This window comes from Pseudopodoces humilis, chromosome 4 (genome assembly GCF_049639895.1).
Source record: "Pseudopodoces humilis isolate 2021_Gansu_Grassland_sample_001 chromosome 4, ASM4963989v1, whole genome shotgun sequence".
NCBI classification, from domain to species: domain Eukaryota; kingdom Metazoa; phylum Chordata; class Aves; order Passeriformes; family Paridae; genus Pseudopodoces; species Pseudopodoces humilis.
The window spans coordinates 47724429-47741241 of NC_142203.1; positions in this window are offsets into that span (position 1 = coordinate 47724429).

Consider the following 16813-nt stretch of genomic DNA (forward strand, 5'->3'; position numbering starts at 1 on the left):
CTGCTTATCCTGTAAGAACTGTTTCTTGAGGGTCCTCTTCACTTCTACAGCCTGTATCCTTTGCCTAAGAACTCTGCCTCTGTTGTGACTTGAACTGTCTGAAACTAGCACACCACATATTCAAAATTACAGTTGATTTTTTTAACACTGCTGCCTTTGTGTGAATTTGTGTGTATGGGACACCTTTTTCAGCTCTTGCAGGTAGTTGCAGGGATATGCAAAATATATGTATTGTAACAGAATGACCAGTGCCATTTATTAAGTGATTTGCTTCTGTAATTTCTTAAAGATTTCATACTTTCACCTCATGGAATCAGATTCAAACTAATAAACTGACCAATTGTAAAATTTAGCTGATTATTTAATGTATTTTGAAATTTCTCTCTGATTTTCTCTCTGATTTTCTCTCTCTCGCTCTTTCAAGTTATAAATCCTTACTATGATAGACTTGGTTTTGACTGTTCATCTTTACGGGTATGTCCATTCTGTAAAAATCCATTGATATGAAGAAGTTTACTGTGATATAAAACTGAAAAATTAGGATGGAGATTGAGGTTATGAATTACTATTATCTATATACACTATTAAGAAGAAGTAGCTTATTTTTCATTAGCAGGCTGGTTTGCTTTTTTGTGGGCCTTACTTGATATATAAAATGAATTTAACAATATATATATATATATTTAAACTCATGGTTGTCATAAGAAGGTTATATAATTAAAACTGTAAGAAAAAGAAAAATATATGGTAAATGCAAAAAAATACTTCTGAGAAGTACCTGGCTCTGCTTATGTGTGCGTATATAGATAGATAGATAGATAGATAGATAGATAGATAGATAGATAGATATACAGATAGATAGATATAGATATATGTGTATATATATGTATATATATTTATCTGTAATATATGTTTACTGCAGGGAAGACATGCAAGTGAAATCTGAATATGTTTAACCAGGGAAAAAATACAGGTATATATAGAAATGTACAGGTAAAAAAAAGAAGTACAGGTGTATATTTTATTTCATAGAAATGTAGCTATATTTTATAGCTATATTATAATTGGAGATCAATCTTTTATTAGAGACACAAATTTAAATTGTCTTTTTGCTCAATTGGTTTAATTCCTTGAGTTTTCAGGTATCATATGAGAATATGATACAAAAATATATACTATTGTCCTGAATGATCCCCATCATTCACAGAGTGTGAATTGTCTCTGGCAGTAGGGGATGTTAGAGACAATTGTTTATAAAGAATTAAAAGTGACAGCAGGAGCATAGCTGGTGTCAGTAAGTCAACTACGCCAAGTCAGTTTTCCTCAGTGTACTATGAAATTATCCAGTTCCTTTGAATTACACACTGATGCAGTCTTTGACTATCATAATGAGCAGAAGGAATTTATTAAATTTCTGTCAGCTAATCTGCATTTTTAAAAGTGGATTATACTGCAATTATATGTATAAGTACTATCCTACTTCTTTCCATATCTTCTTTTTAAACATATCTCCAACATTTAGTATAATTTCTGCACATATGCAGGAAAACATTTTTCTTTTTGCAGGTAAGCGGGACAGAGGGTATGGGATGGAAAGCAAAAATTATCAAAGCAGTAGGGATGGTAAGCAGTGATGGCTCTGCTGTCCTATGAATCCAGGAATTTTCACCTCAAAATGTATAGCTGAAGTACAGGGATGCAGTTTGTTCATATTAATGTTCAGAGCTTTTGATTGGCTGAATTCAGCTGAAGTCATGATGTCTGTTAGTTCTCAAGCTGAAATACCAGCAGGCTTCTGCTGATCCCATAAGAGAAGATAGGAGACCATTTTTTCACTCCTGTAAATCCCTGGATCTTCATGCTGTGTACCAGATAAATCTCTGCAGTACTTATTTTTATTTATGTATACAAGCAATTGGTTTAGATAAAATTTTTTACAATAATGCTTCCCAGAACAATACCCTCCTGAAATTCCAAGGCTCTAGGGTTATCACAGTCCTCCCTTATTGATTCAATAACATTGATTCAAGAACATTGATTCAAATGCCTAGTGTTCCTAATATTAATACAATTATTAATATGAGTACGCTTCCTTTCTGATCTAATATGATAGATTATAAGACAGAATACTGTCAAAAATACTTAACTGATTATTTTTGAGGGTTTTTTTTTTCCCTGATGGATCTGCAGTTAGGTCAAGAGCTAGGCATATTCTATGTAAGAGGTCACCAGTGACCTGTGTGTCTATTCTAACAGCTAGGCAAGCTGTTCTTGCAAAGGGCAGTATTTCCCTGAGACTGGACTTTTTATTTGTGTGTGTGTAGAGTTTATCTCTCTCTCTCTCTCTCTCTCTCTATCTATCTTTTCCTTGTGCATGAACAAAAGAATAAGTAGTATAAATTAATTCTTTTCCTAAAGAATGTTCTAGTCAATGGTAAGATGAAACATTTTAAGCCATTAATTGACTATTTTGATGATACAGCTCTTTAGAATATTGATACAGAGCCTGTGATGTCAGACTGAATTCTGTATAGCATGCACTAGCAATGACAAAATGTAATGCTGACTAGGTTTGTAAAACCATTATGTTAACATAACCAGAAACAGAGAGGAGAGAGAGAATATTTCAGTGCTCATTTATAGTGTTAAAGTAGTATACACGTAGGTGTGTATAATGCAGAGCACTGCACAGATTCTTGGTCAGGTTCAGATCTTGCACTATGTTAATGAACTTTTTTGTTGGTTTTTTTGTTTGTTTGTTTTGTTTTTTGTTTTTTTACTTATCTCAATTGAAATTATCAATTTGGGTGCCGAGATATACAGACATTTAGAAAATGGTGGGTGTTACTAGTTCAGTAATCTCCGCATTATATTGCAAATCTTCAAAAATAAGGCACATGCTGTTGGTGCAAGCAAGTACCCATATTAAAAAAGCAAAATAAATAATAATAATAATAATAATAATAATAAAAAAAAAACCAAAAAACAAAAAACAAAACAAAACTCTAAAATATCTAATTTGAAACATTTCTTTATCTTGTGTTAGTTTTATGCAGAAAAGCAAGAGAGTGGAACCTGAATATACTAAGGTTCCATTTTGTACAAGCTAAAACTGTAGTTGCTCCTCTGCTAACTGATATTCATCACTACACAGACTTTCACACAAATTATTTTAGTACAATTATTACCATGCCAGATTTTCAAAACAATATTCCACTGTGAATTATGTCGGACCATTGTGTACTTTTGAAAAACAAGTGTCAGTTACATAAAATCAGTTGTGTTCAGCAATAAAACTATGTTCTTTGGTCCATACAATATAATGAATAAAAAAATGTATCAATTAGATAAATTTTGTAACAAAATACACAATACAACATTGTACCATTTCTTTTATTTTTACATGTATAACTATAATAAGAATAGCAAAGCTTTCTGAAGTCCCTGTAAAATATCCTTTCAGGAAACAAGTTTTCCCAGATCTAATCAATCTGTGATTGATGAACCTCTCATGAATTCTGCCATCACAAGTAGAATGTATTTACCATTACCCTTTTTTCCTGTAACCATTAATGGTGGCCTAAATCACTGTTTATAATAAGAAACAAACAAAAATAAAACCACCAATACCCTCTTCCAATCAACCAAGCTGCAAAAGACTATACTTTAAACTCTTTAAGTGGTCCAAAATTTAGTGTTTCCAGCTTTCTGTAGTTCCAATTAGAGCCCCAAAAATAATATAAAAAGTCCTGTCAAAGCACCATAAAGAAATACAGTGCCTGTTATGTGTTTGTAACTTTGCTTGGCAGAAAATGCTTTTTAGAGAAGCCTAATAGGGGACAAACCACTGTTAACTGAAATTGTGGGTTAACAAATAAACTGATAGTGTAAAACAGCTCCTTTTGAGGGAAGATGAACATCCACTCTGGGTAACAATGAGGCTTAGGCAAATGAATTACTAGGGCAAAAGAAATGTGATTGTGCAGCAGATTGACCCTGTCTGGATGCCAGATGCCTACCAAAGCTTCTCTATCATTCCCCTCCTCAGGTAGACTGCAGAACACAAAATAAAAGTAAAGGCTCATGGGTCAAGAGAAGGACAGGGAGAGATGACACACATCAGCTACCTTCATGGGAAAACTAAAATTGATTTAGTTTACTTTATGCCAATCAAATCAGAGTAGGATAATGAGAAAAAAAAACAAAAACCTAAAAATGTCTTACCCCTCACCTTCCCAGGCTTAACACTTCTCTCTACCTCTTCCCTCTCCAGTGGCACAGGGGGCTGGGGAATGGGTATTGGGGTTAGTTCATTGCACATTCTCTGCTGATACATCCTCCTCACACTCTTGTGGTCTAGCATGGGGTCTCACCAAAGTTCTTCAAGAATTGCTCCAGCATGGAATCCCCATAGGGTCAAAAGTCCTGCCAGAAAACCTGCTCCAGTGTGGGTTTCTTTCTCCATGTGGCACCAGATCCTCCCAGGAACCTGCTCCAGGCTTCAGATGTGATCATAGGCTCCACAGGTGGTCTCAGCCTTCTTTAGGCGCACCTACCTGCTACAGCGAGGATCTCCATGGGCTGCAGAGACAGCCTGATGGGCAATGATCTTCACCAGGGGCTGCAGGGGAATCTGCTCGGGCACCTATAGTACCTCCTCCCACTCCTTCTGACACCCACCATCAACCCTGGTGTCTGAAGGGCTGTTTCTCTTTCCTGATCTCATGCTTCTCTACTTTGGCCACAATTTCTTCTATACAATAACTTTTCCCCCCCTTCTTAAATATGTTACCCCAGGGATACTATCAACATTGTTGGTGGGCTCTGACATGGTCAGTCATGGGTCCATCTTGGAGCCAAGTGGTACTTCCTTTACTGGACCATATGGGAAGATTCTAGAAGCTACTCATAGAAGCCATCCTTGTAGCCGCCTTCCCACACTCCCCAAAACCTTGCCATGCAAACACAGTAATAAAGGGTGTAATGACATCACAATCTTAATTTCAAAATGTATTTTTGAAAATTATTTTAATTAATAACTTCTGTTAATATCACCAAACTGTAGTAAAAGCTTTATAAATATTGCCTAAACAGCAAAAAGTTGTAAATTGTTTTTGTGGTAAATGTCAAAGAAAATATTTAGTTTCCATTAATGTGATATAGTGAGAGAATGTACTGAACCAAAAATTGCTCAGTTATTTTGAGCCACTATGTAAAAGGAATGAGAATGTATAAATTGCAGCCTTTAATTTCTTAAGTGACTACCAAGCAGATACTTGGGTTTTTGTTTTTTTTCAGTACCAGAAAACAGGAGAGGTAAAAAAAAAAAAGCAGGGGGGAACAGGGATGGGGATGGGAGAAGTCCCCCAAACCATATTTTCCTGCTTACACTTTTTAAACAAAAGGAAAATGGCTTTGAATCATCACCATTTGTAGTTAGTTAATGAAGAACATTTGGGACCCTAAGTTTAGATCTGAGCTCTATAAGCTGCAAAATGTTAGGTCTGAAATGTGACCTCAAGGAAATAATGCCTTTAAAAGTCTGTGTACTCCTATATAAATGCTCATTATAAATGTATTTTGACCTTTATATTAAAACTTCTATATTTTTCCAATTATAATGGTAAATGTTATGTTTTTCCATTGTGTTAGAAAACCATTTATAACATTCAATTTTTGAGATTCAAATTTGCTTTTTTACACTGGTCTGTCTGGAAACAAAAGCCTTCAAAAAACAAACATCCAGAAAAACACAATGACAGAATGTCATAATAGTCTCTTCTGACTAGTTTTCTAGCTTTGATTTTTCGAACATGGAAATTTAGGTGTATAACTGAACATTGAATTTCTTATTTGCTTATTGAAACTGACTTTATGTATCTTTACCATCATGAATGTCTTCAAAGCTTCCAAAAGTTGCATTATAATAAACACAGTTAATGATCCTTATTGTAAACAGCTGTCTTCTTAGGTATGAACATATTTTTCATAAAGACTAAGACCTGAAGGAATGTTTTTGAAAAATGGGTAGAAATCCACTTTCCCCCATTCCCCTTGTCAAATCTAGTATTTTTCCCCTCATAAAAATGTAGAATTTTTATGCAATAAAAGAATATATGAGACTGCTTGGTTTGGTCATTTTTATTTTTTTTATGAAATCAGACACTTAAATTACTGAAGAAAATATAGCAGTCTAAGATAGCATGTAAATGTTCAGATCACACTGGAAAGAATTAACTCAACTAAAATGTGTTTCAATTTATGAATAAATAATTTAAATAAAGACAAGGTTTGCAAAACAAAATATAACTAAACACTTCCATGTAATTGCTGGAACCTAATTTTAGGGGGATATTTGACTTATGTGACTTTTTTTTCAATAAGTTCTGAATTTTAACTTGACAAGAAGCAACTCCTGAGTACCCAGCAATTACAGAAATAACAGTGCTGTAGTACCTTTCCTATCATCTTCATTGGCATGCAATTATTTTGCACTTAAGTCACAAAAAATATTTTTTTCATGACAGGCATAGGCACAGATTCATAAAAATTGCTGTTCTTTTCCAATCTTTTCTAACTTGTCAGTCACTTTGTTTTTCTGTCTTGTAGATACATGTTTTTCTTGGTTTCCTATGTAGCAAGAGCAAATCACAAATTATTATTGAGACACCAAACTGACAGGAAAAAAAATTACCTTATTCATTGGCTATGCTGGTCAGAAAGAGCTAAAGTATCATTGTGGAATGGTAAAGGAGAAATCAGATACAATTTTCAAGTGCAGAGCAATCCATTTCCGTAATTATTCTTCTGTAAGAATAGGAAAAAGTCCCTTCCAAAAAGACGTTAATTTACCTTCATGTACCTTTTGAAAGCTAAAAACAGGGGGTTTGGTCGGGATGGGGAGATAATTCTGGGCTTATGAGGAATTGGTGAAGAACAGAACCCTTCCTTTTATTCAACAGTCAGTGTCAAGACACTCACTAGTGCAGAAACAAGAAAGAGAATATTCTCATACCAGTGGCCTGTATTTTCACCTTTTTAAATCATTTTATCTCTATATATATTTCTGTGCATGAAAAATTACTGTATGTCTTAATGGTTGCAGCAGTACCTCTATAGAACCCCAGATTAATATTTGTATATTTTCCGCAAAACAAAACATTTCATGTGCATACAACAATTTAACCTTTTCAATAGGATAATATTCTTTAGAGCTGTTACATACAAAATTAAATCTTATGGGTCAAAAATCAGCAAAAAAAACCCATGCTAAATATCCTTACCCCTGAAAATCTGAGGGGTTTTTTCATGCTTTACCTAGGTATAAAAGGTTATACTTACATAATAGGGCTCTCTCAGAATTAGTAGTAGCAAAATTACAAAATTTCAAATGCTTTACTATCCTTGATAGGTAGTTTTCTTTTAATAAAATTAAAGAATCTTTAATATTGTCTGTGATTTCCTTTGTAATATATCTCTACAATTTAGGATTCTTAGATTTCTTAGCTTCTACATTTTATTTAACATTTTATTATAACATTTATTATAACATTTTATTACTGAAGGTGTGATTTGTTTGAGCAACAGATTAGATGCAGATGCTTGAACTGCTATAGAATAAGCATGGTTATTCAGGTGAATAACATTTTTGTAAACATCATTAAATTTTATTTAAATAGAAAAAGAAAGCCTTACATAAGAGGAAATGTATTTGACATAACTTTAAAGAAGGCTTACAGGATCTTCATCTGTTCTTAATCTACCGCTATTGCTCGTATACAGTGAATTCACTGTTCACTGTATGATAAGTCCAAGGACAGGATCTGTAAATTAGACAGTGGTCTTTGTAATGTTCAGGTATTTAAATATATCTGGGATACTCAAGTTTGTTCAGAAAACCTTTAAAAAACACTATTGAATCAGAATCAATGTCTTCCCAGAAAATATATTACTTAATCTTCCCTAACTGTGGGCACAATCCTACGATATAATGGTGAAAATTTATTGATTAAAAATCAGGATACTTTTAGGATCCTTTAGGAAGAATATCTGTGCTAGAAAGGGAACATTATTCCCTTCTATTAATACTAGTAGCAAGATCCACGTTCAACCCTCCCCCAAAACTTCTGCATATTTATATCTATTTTTCTTTTCCTATCCTTTTTCTTTAGAAACACGTAATATAAGCCCAAAATATTGAAGCTAATTTACCAAAAAGTCACATGCTGGAATGTAGATATATTAATTCCAACAGCATATTGGCTGGGCTTGATGAATGAGTAATGTGTCTCCTCTGTTTTCTGTCATGATTTGGGGATATGAGTTAATATTTTGAATTCTCAGCTACTTCACAGAATTGATCTTATGTTTACAACTTACAGTGATCAGTAAGTTGTGAAACTTATCTGTAAGACCAGTAGATATTTTTAGAGAAACATAATTTAAAGATAGCATTGAAGCTATTAGCATGCAGAATTTTTTTGTGAGAAAGGAGAATATGGTTGTAAGGTTCAGGTGACAATATTATGACCTGAATATCAAATACAGTTTCAGTAGCAAATGACTGGGAAGCAATTAATAGATCAAAGTTTTCCTTTCTATCAGTAAATGTCACTCTTCTCATTGCTTGCTGAGTGCAAAATTTGTGGGGATTTTTGTTGTTGTTGTTCTTTTTTGGGGGCAGGGGTTGGGGTTTTTTTGTTTGTTTGGGTTTTTTGTTTGGTTGGGTTTTTTTTTCTGTGTGTGTGTGTTTGGTCTGGGTAAATGTCTTCAGGCTATCTCCTCTGGTTTTTAAGTTAGATGTTCTCAACACCAAACAGTGCTTTCTCATCAATTACATGGATTTTTTACAATAGCTCTATTTATGGTTTCTTCTGAAAGTATTTTTGGACTGAAATTTGAGAAAGAAAAAGGGCACAAAAGCTTGTCACTGACTTTTTCTGGGCATATGAAAAATAAGTATCCTAACATTCCCTGGAAACTCATCATAGCAACTAAATACTATATTTCAAAAATACAAAAGAGAAGTATTAAAAGCATCAAACTTTCATTTTTAATGCAATTTTTTAATGCAAACTTATTTTAATATTTTTAAACGGAGGGGGATATTGTTGAATTAAAAACCCTGCTGTAGTATTCTGCCCAATTATCATCTGTACAGCATTATTTAAAGCAAGGGTAAGAAAACATTCTATATGTATCTTAACCATATAGTCCTGCCTCTTGTGAAAGGAAGATTACTTTCTTTTGTAAAGTACAAATGGCAAAAAGTACTACGGCTTCTTTAAAACATATTTTCATAACCATAAATTATTTAGGTCTGAAAAAAAAACAAAACATTTTTTGAATTTTCATCAAAACAATACGGACTGTATTCTTGATACAACCACAAAATACAGCTGCTTTGATTTCTCATTCCTAAAAATGCTTTTTCACATTTTCTCTTTATCATGTTTTTATATTTAGAAGGCAATATCTTTTCTATTACTTAACATAAAGAAAAGTAAAAACTTGATATAAAGAAAATCATATGGCAGTTTTCTGAAAAGTTGGTTGGAACAGCTGTAGCTCAGAGCAAAGTATCATGGAATCACAGAATCAACTAGGTTGGAAAAGACCTCTGACTTCATTGCATTGATTGATCATATGACCCAACACTATCCTGTCACCTAGACCATGGCACTAAGCACCACATCCAGTCTTTTTTTAAATGTCTCCTGGGAGGGTGACTGCATGACATCCCTGGGCAGCCCATTCCAAGATATCATCACCCTTTTTGTGAAGAATTTTTTCCTATTGTCTTACCTAAAGCTTCCCTGGCACGGCTTTAAGACTGTGTTTTCTAGTCCTGTTGCTGGTTGCCTGGGAGAATAGGCTGATACTCACCTGGCTACACCCTCCTTTCAGGCAGTTGTAGAGAGTGATAAAAGGTCCCCCTCCTCTTCTCCAGGATAAACCATCCCAGCTCCCTCAGCCGTCCTTAAAGGACTTGCTCCCCAGACCACTTACCAACATTTTTGCTCTTGTCTCCAGCACCTCGATGTCATTTTGGAATTGAAGAGCCCAGAACTGGACACAGTACTTGGGATTCAGCCTCACCAGTTCCAGGTACAAGGGGACAATCCCTGCCCTGGTCCTGCTGGCCACACATGTTGATGCAGACCAGGATGTCATTGGCCTTCTTGGCCACCTGAGCACAGGATGTTCAGCTGCTGTCAACCAGCATCACCAGATCCTTTTCCTATGGGCAGTTTTCTGGCCCCACTATCCTCAGACTGCAGAGCTGCCTGCAGTTGTTGTGTCCAAAATATAAGACTCAGAACTTTTTCATTGAACTGCATCCCATTGATCCTGGCCCATCTCTCTAGCCTTTCCAGGTCCCACTGCAAAGACTTTCTATCCTGCAGCAGATTGACACTCCAACCCAGCAGCGTCCACCAGGTGGGTCATTTGGCCATAAAAGGAGATCAGGCTGTTCAGGCAGGACCTGCCTTTACTAAAACCCAGCTGGGTCTGATGCCTTGTTGTACTGTGTCATGTGATTAATGCTGAAGACACAAAGGTCAGGCTGACAGTCCTGCAGTCCCTGGTTCCTCTTTCCAGCCCCTTTTGTGGATGAGCATCCCATTGGCTACTCTCCCGTCATCTGGGACCTCCTTAGTTAGCCAGGATTATAAATAATGGAGGGCATCTTAGCAACTTCTTCTGCCAGTTCCATCATTCTAGGATCAATCCCATCCTGTCCCATAGACTTGTGAGCATTTAAGTGATTCAGCAGTCACTAACAGCTTCCTTGCGGATTACAGGAGGTCTCCTCTGCTCCCTGCCGCTATCTACCAATTCAGGAGGCCAGCTGTCCTGAGCATAACTGGTTTCACTATTGAAGACTGAAGCAAAGAATTGTTAAGTACCTCCACCTTTTCCTTTGATGATTTCATTCCTCCTCATGTCCAGTAAAGCATGGAGGAGTTCCTTGCCCTTCCTTTTGCTCTTAATGTATATGTATAAAAAAAATAAAGTTATTATCCTTTACATAAATGGCCAGATTAAGTTCTAATAGAGTTTTTGCCTAATTTTCTTTCTGCATGATCTAATGACATTATTAAACACTACCTGAGCTGCCTGCCTCTTGTTCCGTAAGTGATGGAACCTGAGTTCCTGCAAAAGATCCAGGTTCAGACAAGATTGTTTTTTTACCTGCTAGCTCATGTTTCAACACATAGGGATGATTTGTTACTGCTTCAAGATTTCTTAAAGTATGGCCAGCTTTCCTAGGCCTCTGTTCTTAAGGGCTGCTTCTCAAGGAACTTATCAAATCAGTATCTTGAATAGAGGGAAGTCTGCCCTCTGGAAGTTCAGGGTGGAGGTTTAATTCACATCCATCCTTATTATACTGATGCTGTGATTTCCTGGTCACTATGGCCAAGGTAAACTCTTACCACCACATCTCCCACCGGCCTTTCTCTGTTTGGAAACTGCAGGTGTAGCAGGGCCTCACTGCTCATAGGCCCTTACCAGCTGTGTCAGGAAGTTATTTTTCCATGCATTTCAGGAACTTCCTAGACTGCCTCCTCTCTTCTGTGTTGAGTTTCCAGCAGATGTCCATCAGGTTAAAGGATAAGGGCTGATGATAGTAAAACACTGTTACTTACAGAATAATTCATCCACATCTTCATCCTGGTTGTGTGGTCTATAACAGACTGCCACCAGGGAATCTGCCTTGTTCGCCTTCCCCCTGTCTCTTACCCCTAATCTCTCAACCTTGTCATTACTAGCCTTGAGCACTGTACAGTCAGAACCCTCCCTAATGCACAGAACCACCCCACCTCTTTTTTGTCCCTGTAGCTTCTGAAGAGCTTGTAGCCATCCACTGCAGCACCCCAGTCATGTGAGTCATCCCACCACAGTTCCACGATGGTGGCTACATCATGGCTTTCCTGCAGTACAAAGGTCTCCAGCTCCCTCTGTTATCCATACTGCGTGCATTAGAGGAGATGCACTTCAGCTGGGCTATCAATTTTGCCCCTAACTCTGGCTTGACACCCACAGGCTCAGCTGTAGCAAGGCTCTTCTCATTCCTTTTCCCATTCAAATTTATTTGAAAGCCCTCTCAATCAGCTCTGCCAATTCATAGGCTAGGATCCCTTTTGCACTTTCTAGACAGGTGAACTCCATCTGTCTACAGGAGACCTGGTGCCCTACAAAATTCCCCATAATCAAAAAACTTTCGTTAAGCCACTTACTGATCATATGGATTTTTCTGTTCCTTTCAGCATTCATCCCTGCTATTAAGGAATCAAGGAGAACATCATCTGTGGTCCTGTCCAGGCAACTAAGAGCCATGAAGCCTTTTTTGATTACCCTTATTAACTTTGTTGCTCCAACCTGGACAACCAGCAATAATCACTGAACTCAGAAGTTCAAAATAACTTTGAAATCAATACAAAATGATGCCATGTGTTCTTCTTTGTGTTAAATCATTGGGGAAAGAGCATAATTTAGAAAAAAAATCAGAATCAAAGATGAAGATCTTAATACCGTGATATCAACTTTATTTCACTAAAACATAAAATCCTGCCTTGTAAAAACAAAACAGATTTAGGCAAGTGAAATATGCAATTTCTTTTTTTCTCTTTTCAGCATTTGTGAAAATAATACGATTTAGTGCAAATATCTTGTGTTGATTGGCCTTGTCCAGGTTGGGCATGTTAAAACCTTGATCTTGCATAGACAGTCTCATCATCAAAATTATAACAGTTTATTTTTATCTGATAAGAGCAATTAATCAAATCCCTGAATTTTGTTTCCCCTTGGAATCAAAAGAAAAATAAGGGCTTAAATTAATCTCAACAAAACATTCAGAATTTTTTCTTCTATGAATTTGCAAATTATTTTCAATGAAATTGATATTTTTAAAAATGTAGCTCCTTAATAATATATATTGTTACTTCCTAGTGGCAAAGCATTTTCCCTCCTTCAATTTAGAGTTTTGCTGTGCTTCTTTCCCAAAGTACTAAAAATTATTATTTTTAAAACAATTATAGTTAATAAATTTTGTAGAATATAAAATCTTCTCACAAAGTTAATCTGTGTGTCTGTCCTTACAGGATTTATTTTCTTTTTCTTGAGGTGAGGGAACACAGTGAAAGCATATGTACATTTACTAATAACTATAAGTGTTAACTTACAGAAAAAGTATATAAAAATTAAGGTATGATGAGGCATTTTTGGAAAAGCAAATAAATGCTTTTGAAAATTGTTTTCCCACTGTGGTTCTTTCTATATTCTAATTGCTTATTGTTCAAATATTTTACTAGAAAACTGGTAAAACTTCTTAAGATATGTGTGTAAATAGTTCTATATTTATGACTGGTAGGCTCAGAAATCATATTTACTAACCCTTGGAGGTGTGTTCTTTGTGGCCCTATTAATGTAGTATGAGAAATGTAGGCTCTTATCTCTAACATAATTGAATTTCTTTTATCAACTGCTCTCAGAAAAGCAGCTTGACCTGCATCTTTGCAGGGTCAGTGATTTTTGAACTTAGTGATTCAACAAAGATTATCAAGCAGGAATATGTAATAGCAGTCTTCACCTAAGATTTGCTTTCTGACACTGTCAGTTGGAAAAAAAATAGATTAAACATATTTGCATTAAAAAGATTTTTCAGGTAGGTCAATGTCAAATAACTTCACAATTTGTTCCCACATCTATTATTCATTCTTCAGGCTGTATTTTTATACTGTTTTAAGCATATAAAGTGAAATTTCATTATTTGTTCTCCATAGAGCAAGCTGTATAAATTGCTGTAGGTACAAAAATAACCATTCAGGCTTTATTTGTAAAATTATAACTAATGTTATTAAGGAGCAGATTTATTATAAGCAGAGAGAGTTCCAAAATTCCAAGAATGGCTGGTAAAAGTAGGTGATGGTTGTTAGTCAATTTTTGATTTCTCTTGTAAGGAGTGTTGACATTTGTGTAATGAAATGTTGTTAGTGCATATCTGTTAGTTAATGTTACTCCTGAGCTGCATTGTTGAATTTCCCTATGTATTATAGTAAATAACGTTTACTGTGAAAAAGTGTAAAATTAATATCTGTGGAACAGTTTTCTTCTACTTAGAAATAACTGTATTAGAAAAAGGTTTTATAGGAAAGATAAAATTTATTTCATGTGCTGGTATAGAACTAAATGATCTATACTTGAAGAAGAGATAGAATCAAAACTTAGAGATTTACCAAATTGTTTATAGCAACGGTATGATTAAAGAACAGTAGTGCTCAATAGGGGAAGTTAGATCTATTCAGTTAGGACTAATTTAAGACAATAGACTAAAAATCTTGCCATTTTTTTCCCTAAATATTCTGAATATATTTGAACTTGGAAGGTCCACATGAACTGCTTTTTTCCATGAAGACTTTGGCTCTAATTGCTATCTCATACATTAATATACACTACATATAAATCCTTTTTGTATAGATCATCCACAAATGTCATAATTAAAACACACATATAAATTATCACCTTAATTAATTAAAGAAGGGAAGGGAATTCCAATGACAGTACTTATTTATAGTATACCTCATGCCTTTCTATGCTAATAGGATGGTCTCCATAGTACAGTATATTATGGGGAAAAAAAAAAGCATACCAAAAATTTGACAACAGATTGGTCTATTTATATTAACACATAGCTTTCCTCCTTTTTCCTTTTTCAAATCAGTTGCAAGATCTTAACAGTAATACTTTAGTATAGAAATTATTTGGTACTGAAGATAAAACATATTTTTAGATAATAGTGTCCTTGTGATTTTAAAAAGGAAATTTTGCTTAAATTCATTTTACTGCAATAACTATTTTTTTTCTAAAAAAAGAAGGAATTATCAAAACTCCTTAACAGGAAGAAATCCTCACTCAGTATATTAAATTAAAAACAGCAATGAGGAATTAATCTGCATTTTTCATTAGATGAAACTTTCATAAAAATTCATGGCAGTTGCAACAAGACAAGGACTGCTGAATTCACCCATCCTTACCATATCTCAACAGTACAGTGAGAACATTATTTAGAACACATGCAGTAGATTTTTTTTCTATGACTCTTGTAAAGATTTCCTTGGCTTCGTTCCCCAAAAACCTAACCACATATCAAATGCAGAGTATGCTGGCCCTGCTCCCACTTATCAGTTTCAGACATTTGGCTAACCTCCCTGACTAACATGAAGCTTAGACACTATGCTTTCCCACATGTTCTCGTCTGGAATGCAGCCCACACAGATGATGGCAGACTGAGCAGCCAAGCATGTTTGTAGGAAACTCTGAAATGCAGCATAGCTCTCTCCAGAGATTCTCTGACAGGGAAGCATGCATAGAACTATTTCTTCCTTTGTACTCTGCCTCATCCTCGCTTGTTTATTTTTTCAACATGACAAGTCCTTTCACTGATATTTTTTTATTAACAGACTTTTCCTTGAAAATTTCAGATTTTGATTTTCCATCTCGTCCAAGGAATTTTCCAATCCCAGCCTACTTAAATAATGTGATTTATTTAAGCAACTATCTAATTATCAAGACATATTACAGTACCGAAAGTTATTTTACATCACACATTTTTTCTACATGGAAAGATGGATGTAGACTTCAAGATAGGAAAGCAGCATGCTGAAGTGTCAAGTCCCTTTACCAGAAAAGGTGGCTTTACATTTCATGAGCTATAGACCTTTAATCTGCACTAGAGTCCTATTGCCAATGTTGAAAGGATAGCATTCCAAGTATATTTATTTCAGTGTTTAAGGAAAAAAAGGAATATCAAACTACTTCATTTATTTTTTTCATAAATAAAACATTTTTTCTAACTTTTTGGCTTCCATAGACTATGTTTCAATCTTAGCTATTTTTGCATAATTTTCAAAATTACCAAATTGTTTAAATGTAAAATTTTAAGTAGCTTACATTGAAAGCTTTCATTTAAGCCTTAACCTATTATTTGGAATTCAGTTTCTCATCACTATCAGGGAAAAACAGTACCCTGCTTGTGCATCATACAGAGCAGTGCAAATACACTTAATATCATCATACACAGCTCTTCTTAATGAGAAGGTAGAGTGAGGTTTTAGTTTCTAAATGAGTGTTTCCTGTTTGTTATTTCAACTAAATCTTCTTTAACTAAAACAGTATTTTTCAGTCTATTCGTGTCTAATTTGGGAGTTTAGGCACATACTAATTTATCTCTTAATAAATTAAGAGATATCTCTTAATTTATTAAGAGATAAATTATCTCTTCCAAGAATTAACAAAGTTAAGCTAACAACCTTCCAGGAATTGTCTCAAGTCTCCACTTTATTGGCTGCTGGGCCTTATCTTCTTTCTGCCATTTCTCTTTTTCTCAGTAAAAGGACCCTTAGTGGCAGCCAAGCATCACCTAAACTGCAATTCCTTGTTGAAATAGTTTCTAATTTTATTTTATTTACTATACCTCCATGTTAGTCACTCCTACATTCATGCCCCTTTCCATTCTGAGACCTTTCTTCATCTAACAGGGTTACTGGTACACAGGCACTACAGCTGAAGGCTATGTACTTTGTAAACATTCATTTGTATCCAAGTTTTTTAATTTCAAAATGTTTTGGTTATAGAAAATGTTTAAGTTTTGCTGCAGTGTGCTGTTGTACTTTTCTGTATTCTTTAGAAAAGTAGTTTAGTGTTTTCCCTACTTAAGAAAATGAGAAAAAATATTCTGTATGTTTTTAGTTGAAATCCTAATCAGCTAAGAATTTTATTTATATATTAATTTATTTTATATATATTTTAT